The sequence below is a fragment of the Pinus tabuliformis genome, chromosome 1_2 (genome assembly GCF_031772625.1).
Source record: "Pinus tabuliformis cultivar Carrire ecotype Pingquan chromosome 1_2, CPIR1, whole genome shotgun sequence".
Lineage (NCBI taxonomy): Eukaryota > Viridiplantae > Streptophyta > Pinopsida > Pinales > Pinaceae > Pinus > Pinus tabuliformis.
Window position 1 is genome coordinate 176,370,170 of NC_142298.1, and position 15,125 is coordinate 176,385,294.

General features: G+C 40.7%; 1 protein-coding gene across 3 annotated transcripts in view; it reads left to right on the top strand.

Annotated features, from left to right (window-relative positions):
• Positions 1-539: 539 nt before the first annotated feature.
• LOC149205062 (putative RNA 3'-terminal phosphate cyclase-like protein) overlaps positions 540-15,125 on the top strand; it is a 93,999-nt gene continuing 79,413 nt past the window's right edge. The window contains exons 1-2 of one of the 3 annotated variants that reach the window (XM_089394882.1): positions 540-694; positions 814-1,101. The gene's annotated coding sequence lies outside the window, so the exon portion shown is untranslated. Of the gene's footprint in view, positions 1,102-1,499; positions 2,099-15,125 lie in introns of those variants that run through there. The other 2 variants (XM_089394883.1, XM_089394884.1) reach the window with 2 other exon arrangements.

The following is a 15,125-nucleotide window of genomic DNA, read 5'->3' on the forward strand; positions in this document are numbered from 1 at the left end:
TCTGCATGATGCCAATGGACATGTATTGACTATAACAAACAATCCATAGAACAAGTATTGGTTGCAACAACACCACAAACATTGACAATAACAACCATCTACTGTTATATCCTTGTGTCAGTTAAATAAAAACATTACAATTATTACAAATTATTAGAATCTTGAATAAAAAAATTACAATTATTACAAATTATCAGTCTTAATAGTGACCGCTTGATTTTTATTTTAAATAATTATACAATCCGATAAATAGAGAAAAAACAATCACATAACAAAAAAAAATAAGATCCAATTAAATAATCTTTGATCAATTAAAAATAAAAAAATTAAATTTAATAAAATATGAAATTAAATTAAAGTTTACCAATAAAACAAAATAATAATATTTCCATAAATTTTTGGAATTTTTGGACATAAATTACAAATTTGCTTGAAATCACATGTAATGCAAGAGCTATATTCCATTTGTGGGGCCTAATAATAACTCGTAAGTATGCTCGATACCAATACCAATCGACCATAAAATTGGAATTAACTTAAGTACCTTTAAAATATACTAAAATTTTTGGGGAGCCTTACAAACAACATTCATGGGGGAAGTCACAAAGTTAGCCAACAAACCCTAAGGAACTCGTGTTTCGGGTTGAGCGCACTTGTGCTACCCACCACCCAGGATTTTGACAGTGGACACACAGTATTTCACGCGACCTCTGTATTTTATTCCAGATTTCTCTTCAAGATTTGAAACATATTTTTAGAAAGGACTAAATTGTAATAATCGAGGCCGCTGTTTGCCTGAAAAATCTGTTGCAGAATTTTTTTATTGAAAATTGAGGCCGCTGTTGGAAAATCGTAAGGAGAATCACGCTTTCAAGAAGAAGTTCGTCAGTCTGTAGTTGCAAAGGGCTCAGCCCATTGTTCAGGTGAGTCGTTCATCGTCAAGGAGAAAAATCACCAGCAGTTGATGTCACTCCTTAGGGGTAATATTGGTTAGAGGCAATAACTACTTCCTCAGCGGTATCAGCCAGAATTTTCTGGATTGAACCCCACCTTGCTACTTGGTGTTCAGCTGCTGGCTTCATACTACTCGGCTGGTAGCAGGTTAGATATGATTAACTTTTGTAATTAGGCATTTTGCAATACGATTTTTCAGTTATGTTTGCAACATGATCATGCCTTGCAAATGATTTTTTGTATATACAGTGGATAACTGGACTTGTTTTCCTGTGTGGCCGTCGTTTCCTTTTTTATGTTTCCCGGTAACTTAGCTGTCCAACTTTCTAACCTCTTACAGGGTTTGCACGTTTATAGTTATAGATTCAAATTGATCAGCGATCAAATTTGGCTTAATCAACCCATTGGATTCAATTTCATGTCATTTAATGCTCGAGCTCTCAATGTCGTGTTGTAGATTAATGCTACACTACTGTGAATTTGGATTTTTGGTTTTGGAAAGGCAGCGAAGTCTCTCTTGTTTTTGGTCTCTGTTCTCGCTACAGGACGTCATCCCAAATTAAAGGCAGCGAAACTCCTAAAGGCTCTGTACAGGATCTCGGTGGATATCTTCTCTGGTTTGAAACAAGAACGCATACTAAGAAGCCCTCGCCGAGTGTCCTGTAGCTGAGATTGCGTTGTCCGTAAGAAATTGGCTAACCGAAGAAGGTTCTGTTGGAAGCAAAGGTTCCGATTTGGGTCATGCGAGAGGATTGGGGCATATTTGAAAGCCATGCGATGCACCTAAGCGGGACGGATTACTGCGGATTTAAACAAGCCGTTGAATTAAGCAGGCCGCTGAAAGACGTGGTGATTCTAAACAGAAATACAACTCTAACGCAGCCGTAGAAGCCAGCGTAGATACTAAGTTCTTATCGCTGGACTCTAATTTTCCGATTGCTGTTTTAGTTCGCTCTGCACTCCTCTGTTGACCGCCGACTTGGGAAATTAAATTAGAAATTCTTTTGACAGGTTGGTAAAAATAATTTGACGGTAAATACAAATGGTTCAAAGACGAGTTTTCTGAAGCATGCGTCAGTCACAAGGAAGTCGGGAAGCAACGCAGTGGCCCGTTTCGCAGATTCACGCTGGTTTGACCGCCAAGGTCGAAATTAGGTCTTTCTGTTGTTAGGTCACTGTAATTCGCTGATTGGTTGCAAATCTATAGACTATTGGATCGTTTATGTTTTGTGGGTATGTTGATATACTTGGATGGAAAGTCGTGGTACTGTGGTACATTGGATTCCATGTTTCAATTATTGAAAAATCCTGTGTATTGGTAGATTCGACTCTATTATGATAGATTGTATTGTCATTTTCTGTCAGTGTATTACACTTTTTTTGAGCAAACGTTAAATCATTTGTAAATTGTATTAAATATTACTACTGTAATTGGAAAGGAAGGATTGCTGCTATAGTAAACCCCTAGGGCAGATTGCCCTAGTACATTACACTTTGACTATGCCAACTTGCTGATTCACTTCGTGCAACAGCAGCAATGTAGTACGGAAGCGTGATGCATCAGTCCATCATGTTTATATGCTTCTTGTTGGCACAAAACTTTGCTGTTAACTGCTTCTGGTAGGCTTCAGAGGATTTTTCATTACTTCTAGTTCTAATAAGAGGTGTACTGCACAGTGCATCCCTAGGGCACAGAGAGGACAAACACAAACAACAAAAGAGAAACATGAACTTTTGTATCTCTCAATTGTGTAGAAGAATTTAATCTTGACTGCTGCAACCAGAAACATTTGGAAACCACCTATTGAAACTTCAGATGCGCAACTACTGAAACATAAGATTGAAGATTCAAGTGTGTGGACACTGTACATCAGAGGATTAGGTCTCTTTGATAACTAAGTAGGTAGTAGATCTACGAAAGAAAAAATATGGAAATGCACATCAGCATACTAAAATCTGTAGCAGCAATCACATCTCTTTCTATTACATTAAAAGAAAAGATTACATCAATTCTACTCTACTCACACAAAAACTCCTCACAGGCTCACGCTGCAAATCACACTGAGCACTTGTCTAACTAGCGTGCCTTTATCTCCTTTATATAACAAGAGAAGAAGATGTTACAAACAGGGATAAGAATAGCCTCAAGAATGGTGTGTGCTCGTGCATGTAGGGGAATCTTTCCCAAGTGATGTAACCCACGTGAATGCTATGGACAGTACTTAAACTTCTCAAATAAATAAATGTGCCTTTCATTTCTGGAATGAATATGCCATGCATGTAGTATAACTTCTAGAGTCACTATGCCATACATTAGGGAATCTCTGGTGGACTAGTGCACCACATGCAAGTGGTAACTCCCATGATAAATCTGCATTGCATCCCTAGGTAAATGCACACCACCAAAATAAGATGAAAATGTCTACAAAAGAAACTTACCTTCATGTGAAATTCTTTTAGGGCATCCTCTTTCCAGCAAAAGTCAAGCACTTTACCAGTTGAAGGAGAAAAGGCTTGCAGTAGCAAGGTAAAGAAACTAACAAAATGACTTTCTCACTGAGAATTTATAAACAATGATAAACTAAAACCCTACCCTACCCTTGTTAACATGGTTCTTCATAACAATGTTATCAGAACCAGACTGATCATCAACCAGTTGACCCCAAAACTGGGAAGGGGAAAACAATCAGTCCGCTAAAAAATACATAAATATACAAGTTTTGAAAAAAACATATATATTCATGTGCATTTATATGAATCCAAACCATAATACACAATATGTGAAGTTTCTCATATATATAGCAAGTAAGGGTGCACATGACCAAAATAGCATCGAGTGCAATCCATCTTTGAACCAAAAATACATCAAGAAAGAGGCTCTAGATGGCTTCTAGAGTCCAAAAGTATCATGCTGCAACAAAGACCTACATATCATCAGATTCATTGCCTATATTGAGATCCTTATCATCAATATCACTTTCTAAGCATTAAGGTAAGATAGAAAATGCCTAACATGTCAAATTGAGATTTTCTTCGAGTGATGGGTACATTTTTACTAGGGTCATGACAGTAATTCAACAAACAATGCCACCAACATCGAGTGTAATGTCCTAGGATAATTGTTTCTTTGCTGTTAGGGTTTCACAATAGTGCAGACTCATTTATTCATCAAACTATAGGCATGCATGAGTATAAAAGATCTTCATAGCAATATAATTGTTCAACAGTAATGCACATCCACAATTTTATATAACCATAGGTGTTATGGAATAGTATATGAAGTTCCACAATATTCTGATCAATGTTGCACGAAGCGGGGATGCGGAAGCGTCATTTTCCAAAAATCTAGGAAGCGAAGCGTTTGCTATATATATATATGTGTATTTTTATATTTTTTTTGCATTTATACTCAAAACAAACATCCCAAATACCAAATTAGTTGTAGAAGACATGAAAACATGCATATTTTTGCATAAATCAAGATAGATATAGCATCCATTGTACATTAATGATTAATTATTCGAGCACCAACCATTTAGATGCATCAACCATCTAGAATCTAGATTTTTCTCCTCTTGTCTAGCCTTTGCCTCTACCTCGATTGTCTAGGGATATTAGTCAACATTGCCCAATTATGATCAAACTACCTAATTCAAGACTTAAAATATGGTAGAAAAAGCTTAACATGCTTGATCGATGATTTTGACTTGATTGAAAGGTAATTTTTTGCCAAGGGCGTGCCGCGTGACAAAGGAGTTCAACAATTAACACCACCAACACTAGGGTACATATAGGGCTTGGTGCTCTTGATTAAATGCTAATCGCATACCTTCATACTTGATATAATCTAATGAAATGCCACAATCCCATTGATCCTGAATTCCTGAAAACCTATGAAACCGGATTCGTCCTAACCCCTGGACGAATCCCGAATCGGACGAATCGGACACGATTCTGTCCTGACACGTGTCATATTTCCATGACTCGTCGTGTCATATCCGGGTACGTCGTGTCATGAGCGTGTCAGAAAAATTTGGAACGTGTCACGATTTTTGGAACGATTTTTGGTTTCGGATTCGTTTTTAGGGGTTTAAGTTCGCTGTTTTCATTCGCATTCACTGCTTCTGTATAGACCAACAAGACCACTGTTTCCAAATTGGAAGCTAATACTGATATACATCAATGACTCTGAGACTGGGAGTTGTGCAAAAGCTCTCTGGCAATGACTGTTTTGCTTTATCTTCTTCCTTTTCTTTCATATCAGTCACTGTCAGGCTTCAGCAAATGTTTGTTTCTTGAGCTGATCCCTGGTGGGTTTGCAGAAGCATTGAAGTTAGGTTCTCGTGCAAGTGGGTTCTAGACTTCTAGTGGTTGAGCCTCCAAGGTTTGATCTCCTAATGTTTCCTACTTCATCATTTTGCTACAGCTGTCCTATTAGTTTCATAACAGTGAGAAAATCAAACTTAAATCAACATAAAAACCCCTCACATCTGCAATGTGCATAAATCTAATATGACAGTGGCATAACCTTATTATAATTTTCACTGTTTGTTTCAAAGTGCTCCAGTACAGCTCAGAAAGTACTGAAAATTTTCTAATTATTTGGCACACTTGGCACAGGGAAATTTCATTAGTAACTCATTTATGTGACCAGTACCACTGACATTTATTTGAATTTTGTATGTACTATGCATGCTAATAGCTATAGATGAAGATCTATGTTTGAAATCAATAAATTTGTATCATTAATTAAAATTTGTGTAAGAAATATGCTAATAAGTTAATAACTAATTTTTAAGATATATATATATATATATATATATATTTTTTTTTTAATAAAATAATATATAACGTGTCCTAACCGTGTCTTGTTCCGGGGTCAGCGTTTCCCGAATCCGACACCACGAATCCCGAATCCTACGTGTCCCGAATCCTCGTGTCAGGTGACTTAGCTGAAAACTGTTAAGTCTGTTGAATTTTGAATAGGATATGAAATTCTATTTTCTCCATATGAAGTCCAATGAGGCTGGAACCACTCTCAAACATCTTGAGTCATTGCATGGTAATGTTAAAAATTTAAGTAAAAGTGACATTCTCCTTTATTTTTCATTTTCATCCTTTTACTTTAAGAATTTAACATTACCATGAGGGAGCATCTGCTATATATATATATATATATATATATTTTGCCTTCATTCCTCACCCTAACCCAAGGTGGACCCACCCCCAACAAGCAAACTCACCTAAAAAAAAAGAAAAAAAGAAGAAGATTTTCTAAACAGCGCGGCACTTTTTCGGAATTGTACAGAAGCGTACGCTTCGCCCTCCAAAGTGTCACGCTTCGTACGGCCGAAGCGCCGTACGAAGCGCGCTTCGGGCCTTAGAACGGGGGGGGGGGACGCTTCCTGCAACATTGATTCTGATCCTCCAACAAAATCACCGTGAGGGTTGGCTGCCCATAGTAAATTTATCCAACCAATGATCACCAATATAATACTGTTTTTCAACTTCAACAAATTAATAAACCAATCATCGACTATACTAGACTACTCAAAATGAGCTACGTTAATTGACCATCAATTGTGCTGTCCAAAGCTTACTGAACAGGAGCACGAATTGTTCTAGGATATTTGCGGACTTGTTTGTGGAGATAGCAATTGCTTGTCGATTGTCTGCACTGTAATGGACTCAAACTGTAATAGGGTTTGGATGAACGGATTAATAGAGCTCGATTCGCTGTGCGGCTCTATGGCCCTGGCCTGCGGCCTAGAATCTTCTCAAATGCTACTTCAATTCTCTTTGCTGGACCTTAAACCTTTGATGTCTACTCCAGACCAAGATGTTGGTGCTCAGAATGAGCCATTCTCTTGTGCAGATGCCCTGCGGCCCTCAACCTGGACCTCAAAATACTTAGAGTGACCAATGCCAGATCCTGATGACTAATCCAATGAAAATTCCCAAGGTGAGAATCACTGTTTTAGGTTCTCCTTAAATATATTTGACAATCAGAGATGTTCCAAATGTTATTGCTTTACCAAAACAAGAAAAAAAGGTGTCTAGGTAGGGTGGGATCAGCTCCACTGAAACTAGACAAAAGGATTAGATAGGGTGGGATCATCTCCACTGAAGCTAATAAAAAAGAAGGGGGGTCTTAAAACCCTCAGGGCCTCAGGCTCAAGAAAATCAGAGATATTCCAATCCAAATTGATGATCTAAATTGATGATCCAAATTGATTCCAACTCTCCTCTATTTATAGATTCCTCATGGGGTTTCTCAAATGTGAGGGGTTGCATGCGCAACCCCCAATTTGGGCTTTTTTGCCACAACCAAACCAAAATTCATCTAATGGTGCCCCAAACAATGGATAATTGGGTTTTCCCTCTTTATCAAGACTATAACCTACAAGATTGGGGAGCGATGGAGGAGCTTCTGCGTTCGCTCAATCTTGGTTATCGAGCTCACTCATCCGAGACTCCTTCTGCATGTGGCTGGGGCTAGGCACCTACTTACCCTCTTGCTGTCTGCAACTATCTGCTGTCACTGTCTCCATTCCGTTACTCTGGCACCTGGACACATCGGTCTTTGTCTGGGCAATTGTCAGTTGACGCATTTTTGGGTAGACCTTCTCTCGCTGTTTGTCGGCTGTGATGGAGTAGGATATGGTTGATTATTCGGAGGATCCTTATGATTTTGTGCCCATCTGGACGATCTCTCCTCCACAGCTGCCAGTTACTTCCACTAACATTTCCACTAATGTTGGCGGGTGACCCTAGGGTTTTTTCGATCCTGGTTTTTTCTCATTCCCTTCTGGCCCATCCGTTTGTGTCGTCGTCCGGTCCATGAACTTCTTCACTGTTGGTTTCAGGCTTACTAGACGACTCCTTCTTTGTGCCAGGCTCTGACTATTCCCATCCCTCTCCGACATCGCTCCAATTCCTTGCGTCCTGCTTGGACTTGTCCTCTGCCTCTTTTACACTAGATCCCCCCGAGTTCCCCTCCTTCGTGAACCCTATTCGTACCTTTCCCTCAGACTTGGGCCCTCATTACCCTTCTTCATCTAATCTATCCTCCCCGGTCCCACCTTCACTGGTTTCAAACCCTCCTACTTCGGGCTTCTTTGAAGGAACCACTCTTCCGCCTCCGAATTTGGGCGGGGAACCTCAGTCTAGTACAAGATTTGGTACACCCTCCAATCACATTGCTAACCCTCCCTCAGGGAAGTCGGCCAGGCTTGCAAAGAAGTATAAAGGAGTTAAGGTTGGGAGCAGGAAGATATCACTTACCTTTGGTGAAGACCTCCAGATGGGTGATGTGCTCAATACGACAGATAGGGTACTGGTTGGACAGGTTCGTGGAAGATCTTATACGACTGCTTGATTGCTACAATGGATATCAGAAATTTGGGGTCATATGCTTGATGAACTCCCCTCGATGGTCACCCTTTCTTGAGGTTGGTTTGCACTTTGCTTTCAACGTCCTGAATTCATTCCTTGGGTTCTATCTAAGTACTGGCACATTGAGCTTGCACCGGTATTACTTAAGCGATGGAGCCCTCTCTTTGACCCGGAGTGTGAACATTTGGGTGCTGGCCCAATTTGGGTTTGTCTGCCAGGACTTCCGCTTCACTTCTGGTCTGAGGATGTCTTTAAGCGAATTGGTAATGCTCTGGGGACTTTCTTGGACTATGAAAAATCATATATTGTCATAGGGAATATGGCAATGGCTCACATCTTGGTGCACTTGGACACGAGAGAAGGATTAGAGGAGAAGTGACAGATCCAATGGAGGAACACATGTCGTATCCAGTTACTTGATTATGAGGGGGTACCCTATCGATGCCGTCATTGCCACAAAATTGGGCACTTGTACAAGGATTGCCCCTCACTTGCTTCCGGCTCTGCATCTGTGGCTCAGCCAGATCATATTGCATAAGATAACCCCTCTGGTACACTGGGTAACAGACCTGCAAAGGTTGATGGACGCCCACCGAAGACCACCCAGTCGATCTGAGGATCAAGCAAGGAAGCTGTTTGTCCTCCATCTCCTCGCATCACCAGATCCCGTGCAGTCGCGACTGTTGCTATCATCAATGCGGGTAATTTTTCCTCTGATCCCCCTCTTACAAATGCATCTACATCTGATTTTTATCATAGTACATCTATTTCGCATTGCATCTCTACACCTACACCTGCATATGTTCCCCCCTATTTCGTGCCCACCGATTCCCTCTCCTCCTACTTTCACCACCACTCATCCTGCTATCCTCGGTGTCCCTCGATCCGTTCCCTCTGCTGGGCTTTCCCATGACACTGGTCGGAGTCATGCTTACAATCTCTGTTCTAATTCCAAGTCCACATTCAGAGATTACTATGGCATCGGTATTATTACCCCCTCCTTGCCTACTAAAACCCCTCGGGGCAGACACTCCAATATGTCCAAGGCAATATTCCAGGCGGGTTTGGAAGTAGCACATGGTCGACAACTCCCCATTGACAAGGTCCTTAGAGCATTGACCTCTCCCCCTCTTGGTTCTCCATGAAGTGGTTATCCTTCAATTGTCGTGGGATGGCTAGTCCTGCCAAAAAACTAGCCTTTAGAAGACTACTTGAGATTGAGATGGTGGACATTATATTCTTATAGGAAACCCTTGCACCTAGCGACCAGATCATCCCTGCTCTAGAAGCTCTTTCTCCTGGTTGGCACTTTAAAGCATTGGATGTCCATGGACAATTTGGTGGTATGGCATTGGGTTATAACCCTCCGGCTGTAAAGCTTCATAATATCTGGGGGAGGGATGGTATCATTGGAGTTGATATATTTACCTTTGATCTTGGGAAGGAATTGAGACTTATCAATATTTATGGACCCTGCATCAACCAGGCTCTTTTTTGGGAAATCTCCTTAATCTCTCATTCATGCAAGCTGACAATATCATCCTTGTAGACGGTCTTATTTTCTCTATTGGCCATGCGGAGTCCTGGGGACATAATGCGCAGATTGACCCTCTAACTGATCATATCAGTTCTCTGTTGGAGGATCATCACCTATCTGATATTCCTTTGGCGTAGATTCAACCTACCTGGCATAATCGGAGGACTGGAGAAGCTATGCTTGCCAGAAGGTTAGATTGGTTCCTTGTTATAGAATCTCTTTTGGATTATTTTTCACTATATAGGCAATTGGTGGGATCGGGTGGCTTGTCTCATCACTCCCCTATTTATCTTGAATTTGCTAGTGCTGATCGTAAGCCCAAAGCCCCCTATAAATTCAACTCGACCTAGCTCAAAGATGAGGGGTACATTGACATGGTCACTGATTATTGGAAAGCTCACCCACTTGTTCCTGGTTAGTCTATTTCCGAAGCATTTGCTAAAAAGATGCTCTGTCTCAAACACAAATCTATTGAATGGGCCAGAGAAAAAAGAGCTAAGGATGACCATATTCTTAAAGACATCGAAGTTGAACTTGCCAATCTAGAGGATATGGATGGATGCGGTTTTGAAACCAGTGAAGCCAAAGATTGACTAATCAAAATCGAAGCAGACCGGAACAAAATACTAAAGGACAAAGAGGAAACCTGGAGACTTCGGAGTCGAGCTATATGGCTTCAGTCTGGGGATGATAATACGAAGTTTTACCATCGGTATGCAAATGGTCGACGGGCCATCAATACCATCTGGCACTTGGAGGATGACAATGGCCACCAGGTAAATACTTTTAATCAACTGGCCAACCTCAACACATCACATTTTAGTTGGCTATTCAAAGCTCCACAGGATGCTACCCTTGCAAAGATCATTAAGGTGGCAGGGCTATTCCCTAGATTCGTAAATCATGATGGTTCAGTGGTACTTGAATTGCCTGTTACTCTGGGAGGACTAGAAGGCACCCTCAAATGCTTCAAGAAAGCAAAAGCCCTGGACCAGATGGTTAGCCGGTTGAATTTTACCTTGCCTTTTTTGAAGTTTTGGGTAACGATCTTCTACAGGTTATTGAAGAATGTCGAGTTAGTGGCCGCATGTATGATGCATTTATTTCTACATTCATTGCTCTCATACCCAAATCAGATGATCCCCAGGCCTTCAGTGACTTCTGACCTATCTCACTCTACATATGCATATATAAGATCATTGCTAAGATTCTAGCCAACCGCCTTAAACCTATCTTATCTAAGCATATATTTCCAAAACAATTTGCTTTCCTTAATTGCAAGCACATTCATGAAGCAGTGGGTATTGCACAGGAGGTCCTTCACTCCATCAAGATCAAGAGGTTAAAAGGTATGATACTTAAGATCAATGTTTCTTTAATCGTTATCGGGATTAAATCAGCGCGGGGAAAAAATCGGAAAAAATCGTAAACATGGGGAAAAAATTGGTAAAAATCGGGAAAAAATCGTAACTTACAAAAATATTCATTTTTTTTTCAAAATTTTTAATATCTAAAGCATATACAACATAAAATAAATACATTGACATATAAATATGATAAAAGAACTAATATATAACATGTTTAATATCATTTCTAGTGCTACATCACACATAACAGTGAATCATGTCCTGAATAGTAAGTCCTGACTCCCAACTCAGCCTCAAAATATCAACAAAAAATATAATAATGTATCTCATATCATGAATCATAATGTCATATACAATAAAATGAACCAAATAATTAAAGTCTAATACTACTGATTTCCTCTGCTCCTCTAGATGTAGATGCCAGTGGAGTTGGCAGTGGGCTCTGCTGTGCTCTAGAAGCTGAAGAACTAGGAGCTACAGGAGGTAGACCATGTCCTCTACTGGTGACAAGGGTAGCTTGGGTAGGTTGTGTCACCTCCTCCTCCTGTTGTTCATCCTCATCAAAAATCCGAACAAAAAAATAAAATAAAAATTATTCCACGATTTTTTCCCAAAAATTCGCCGAAAAAAAATACATGTACTAATCGGCCGATAATATCGCCGGTTTCAAAAACTCGCTATTTTACGATATAATCACGATTAGTGCAACACTGCTTATGATAGATTTGGCTAACGCTTTTGACCAAACCAACTGGCTCTACCTGAGAATGCTGTTGACTCACTTGGGCTTTCCTTTAAGTTTTATTCAATGGATTATGTGTTGCATTTCTAATGTCTCATACAATGTTCTTATTAATGGCTCTGCCTCACCTTTCTTTCATGCTGAATGTGGCCTCAGACAAGGCTGTCCACTTTCACCACTTCTTTTCTTGTTGGTCATGGAAGGATTGAGTCGGTACATATCCGAGGAAAAAAAGACTGGGCAGACTGATGGACATTAAGATCACTAACAACTGCATCCCTACCCACCTCCTTTTTGTAGATAATGTTCTCATTTTTCTTAATGGGTCAATTGGCGACATTACAACATTTTCCTCTATTCTCAGATCTTTCTGTTTTGCTACTGGAATGGAATGCAACCAACTAAAATCAACACTGACAACTATTGACTGCTCTCTAAATGAAATCCACATAGCCCAACAGAGATTTCCTTATACTATCCTCCCCTTTGATGATGGGCTTAAATATCTAGGCTTTAGACTCAAGCCTATCAAGTACAAGATTGCTGACTGGGTTTGGCTTGTGGCAAAGATCGAAAGGCATCTGAATATCTGGCATCATAGATGGCTATCCAGGGCTGACAGACTCATTCTCATCAAATCAGTTTTGGAAGCTACTTCGGTGTATTGGATGTCTCTAGCTTGATTCCGAGGGGCATATTACACAAAATACAATAGTTGTGTAGTAGATTCTTGTGGAAGGGCAAACAAGAAGGACACACTTTTGCATGGGCCAGATGGGACACTATTGCTCTTCCAAAGAAATGGGGTGGATGGGGCATGGAAAACTTAGAAGCTTTTGCTAGTGCATTAGCAGCCAAAATGGGGTGGATGGGGCATGGAAAACTTAGAAGCTTTTGCTAGTGCCTTAGCAGCCAAAATGGGGTGGAATGTTCTTACTTCCAGAAACCTTTGGTTAGAGGTGGTCACTCAGAAGTACATCTCCCCATTACATACCCTTGATTGGATCAGACAACCAACTTGGAACAGATCAAATATATCTATAGTTTGGAGGGCGGTACTCAACTCACTGGCATATGTCAGAGGTGGATTAACCTGGAGGATTGGGAATGGCAACTTGGTTCACATTAGGTTGGACCCCTGGTCTGGATGTGGGAATGCTTATCAGTTACCTCAGGAATTACTACACTTCCTCACTAATGCTGGTATTACTAGTCTTGCCCATTTGCTAACCAGGACAATTCTACTATTTTCAACCAATCCTGGAAATCTGCAGATCCGTTGGGTATTCCTCCTATTTGGCAAAATAATTGGCAATCTTATCTTAATTCTCTTAATGAATCTCATGTCCGGATCACTGAAGGGGAGGATGAGCTAAATTGGGCACACTCACACAATGAAAAATACTCCCCTTAGCCCGGTTACCTCTTTATTTACTTTGGTCATAAACTGCCTGTATCTGGTTGGTGGCGGAATGTACTCTGGAAATTGAAGGTGCCACCTAGAGCTAGGCTTTTTATGTGGTGCATCCTTTGCAACAAAGCACCCATAGGGGATAATCTCGAAAAGCGAACTTATCATGGACTAACCTGGTGTATACTTTGCAAACAGGCATTGGACACTATTGATCATCTTTTTCTTACATGTCCTATTACTACTGCATTTTGGCATGAGGTACTCACAAACCTTCAACTTCAATATAGATGGCAAGGTGCAAATATTTTGGAAGCATGGGAATTGTGGTGGTCAGCAACTCACTCTCCTAGGATTCGAAATCTTCCCATTGATTTGCTGGAGTGTTTGGCTTCAACGAAACAAACTCATATTCTCTGGTATTATACCTCGCTGGCCTGATGTGTTAATTTTAGGTATGTTTTATGCTGATAGCAAATTTACTTCAATTTTCCATATTAGCTCAATATCAATTCCAGATTAGCAATCACATTTAGCATGATAGTAAAATGCAGATAGAACATAAACATAAATCGCAGAAGACAAGAGGACACAAGATGTGGCGCTAGCCAGGGACAAACCCCAATGTGGGGAAACCCTTGATCAATTCTTCTTATATGTTCTTCAATAGTTCAGCAGAGAGAGAGATAGTACATATATATCAAAATAAGAGCAGAGATCTTCTCTAAGTAGATAGCATATGAGGTAGCTGATCTGTGCTGAGTTGAAGGCATACTGCTTCCACTGATCCAAGGTGACTCCATCACCATGCTGCACCTCACTGTGTTACATCCAATCATCATGCTGGACCTCATTACCATGCTACATCCAATCATCATGCTGGACCTCATTACCATGCTGCACCTTATCATCATGCTGCACCTCCCTGTGCTGCATCATCAAGCTGTACCTTACTGTGCCCATCATGCTGCATCTCATTGCAGCATTCATTATCACAGTGCTGCACTTTGATACACTTGTGCTGCACACATCATGCTACCCTACACTTCATCAATATGCCCATCATCATGCAGCAACATTCAACATCATGCTGCACCTTATCATGCACTACATTAGTTCACTGTTAGGATCTCTATTTGCTGCATTGAATGGCATTCTAACAGCAGATAGGGCAGCCTTCATCATGGACTGATTGGAGCATCAAGACAGTCCTATCTAACAGCCCTCCTAAACAAAACACAGCTGTCATTTATGTTTGCATGCTGTTGTTTGCTGCTGACCTGGTTAGGGCACTTACGCAGCCCTAAACATACTCCACAGTTAACCAACCAACCAGAGAGAATACCCATCATTCCATGCACAAGTTGCTCCACAAACCACCTAGGTTTGTCCTTCTTCAATGCGGCTGCCTACTACACTTGCTCAGCCCTGTCTAGGGCATCATTCTGCCTACAAGAACACTTCAGAAACCCTCAACAAGGCTCCCTTTCCTTCGCTGCTGCTACAGGAATATGCGGCCTTGTTTTGGAGGGCCTAATACTCATCTCAGCCTCCAAAACAAGCCTCCCTTCCTACCTGTAATTACCCAAGGAAACTCAACATGTTTACCTGTGAGGTTTCTTTTATTTCTGCCCAGAATTTCCCACCATGACCTCAGCCTCCTGCCTGTAGTAACTTGGCTCCCAAACAGTCTAGAAGGAGGCATAAACTATGCCTTCC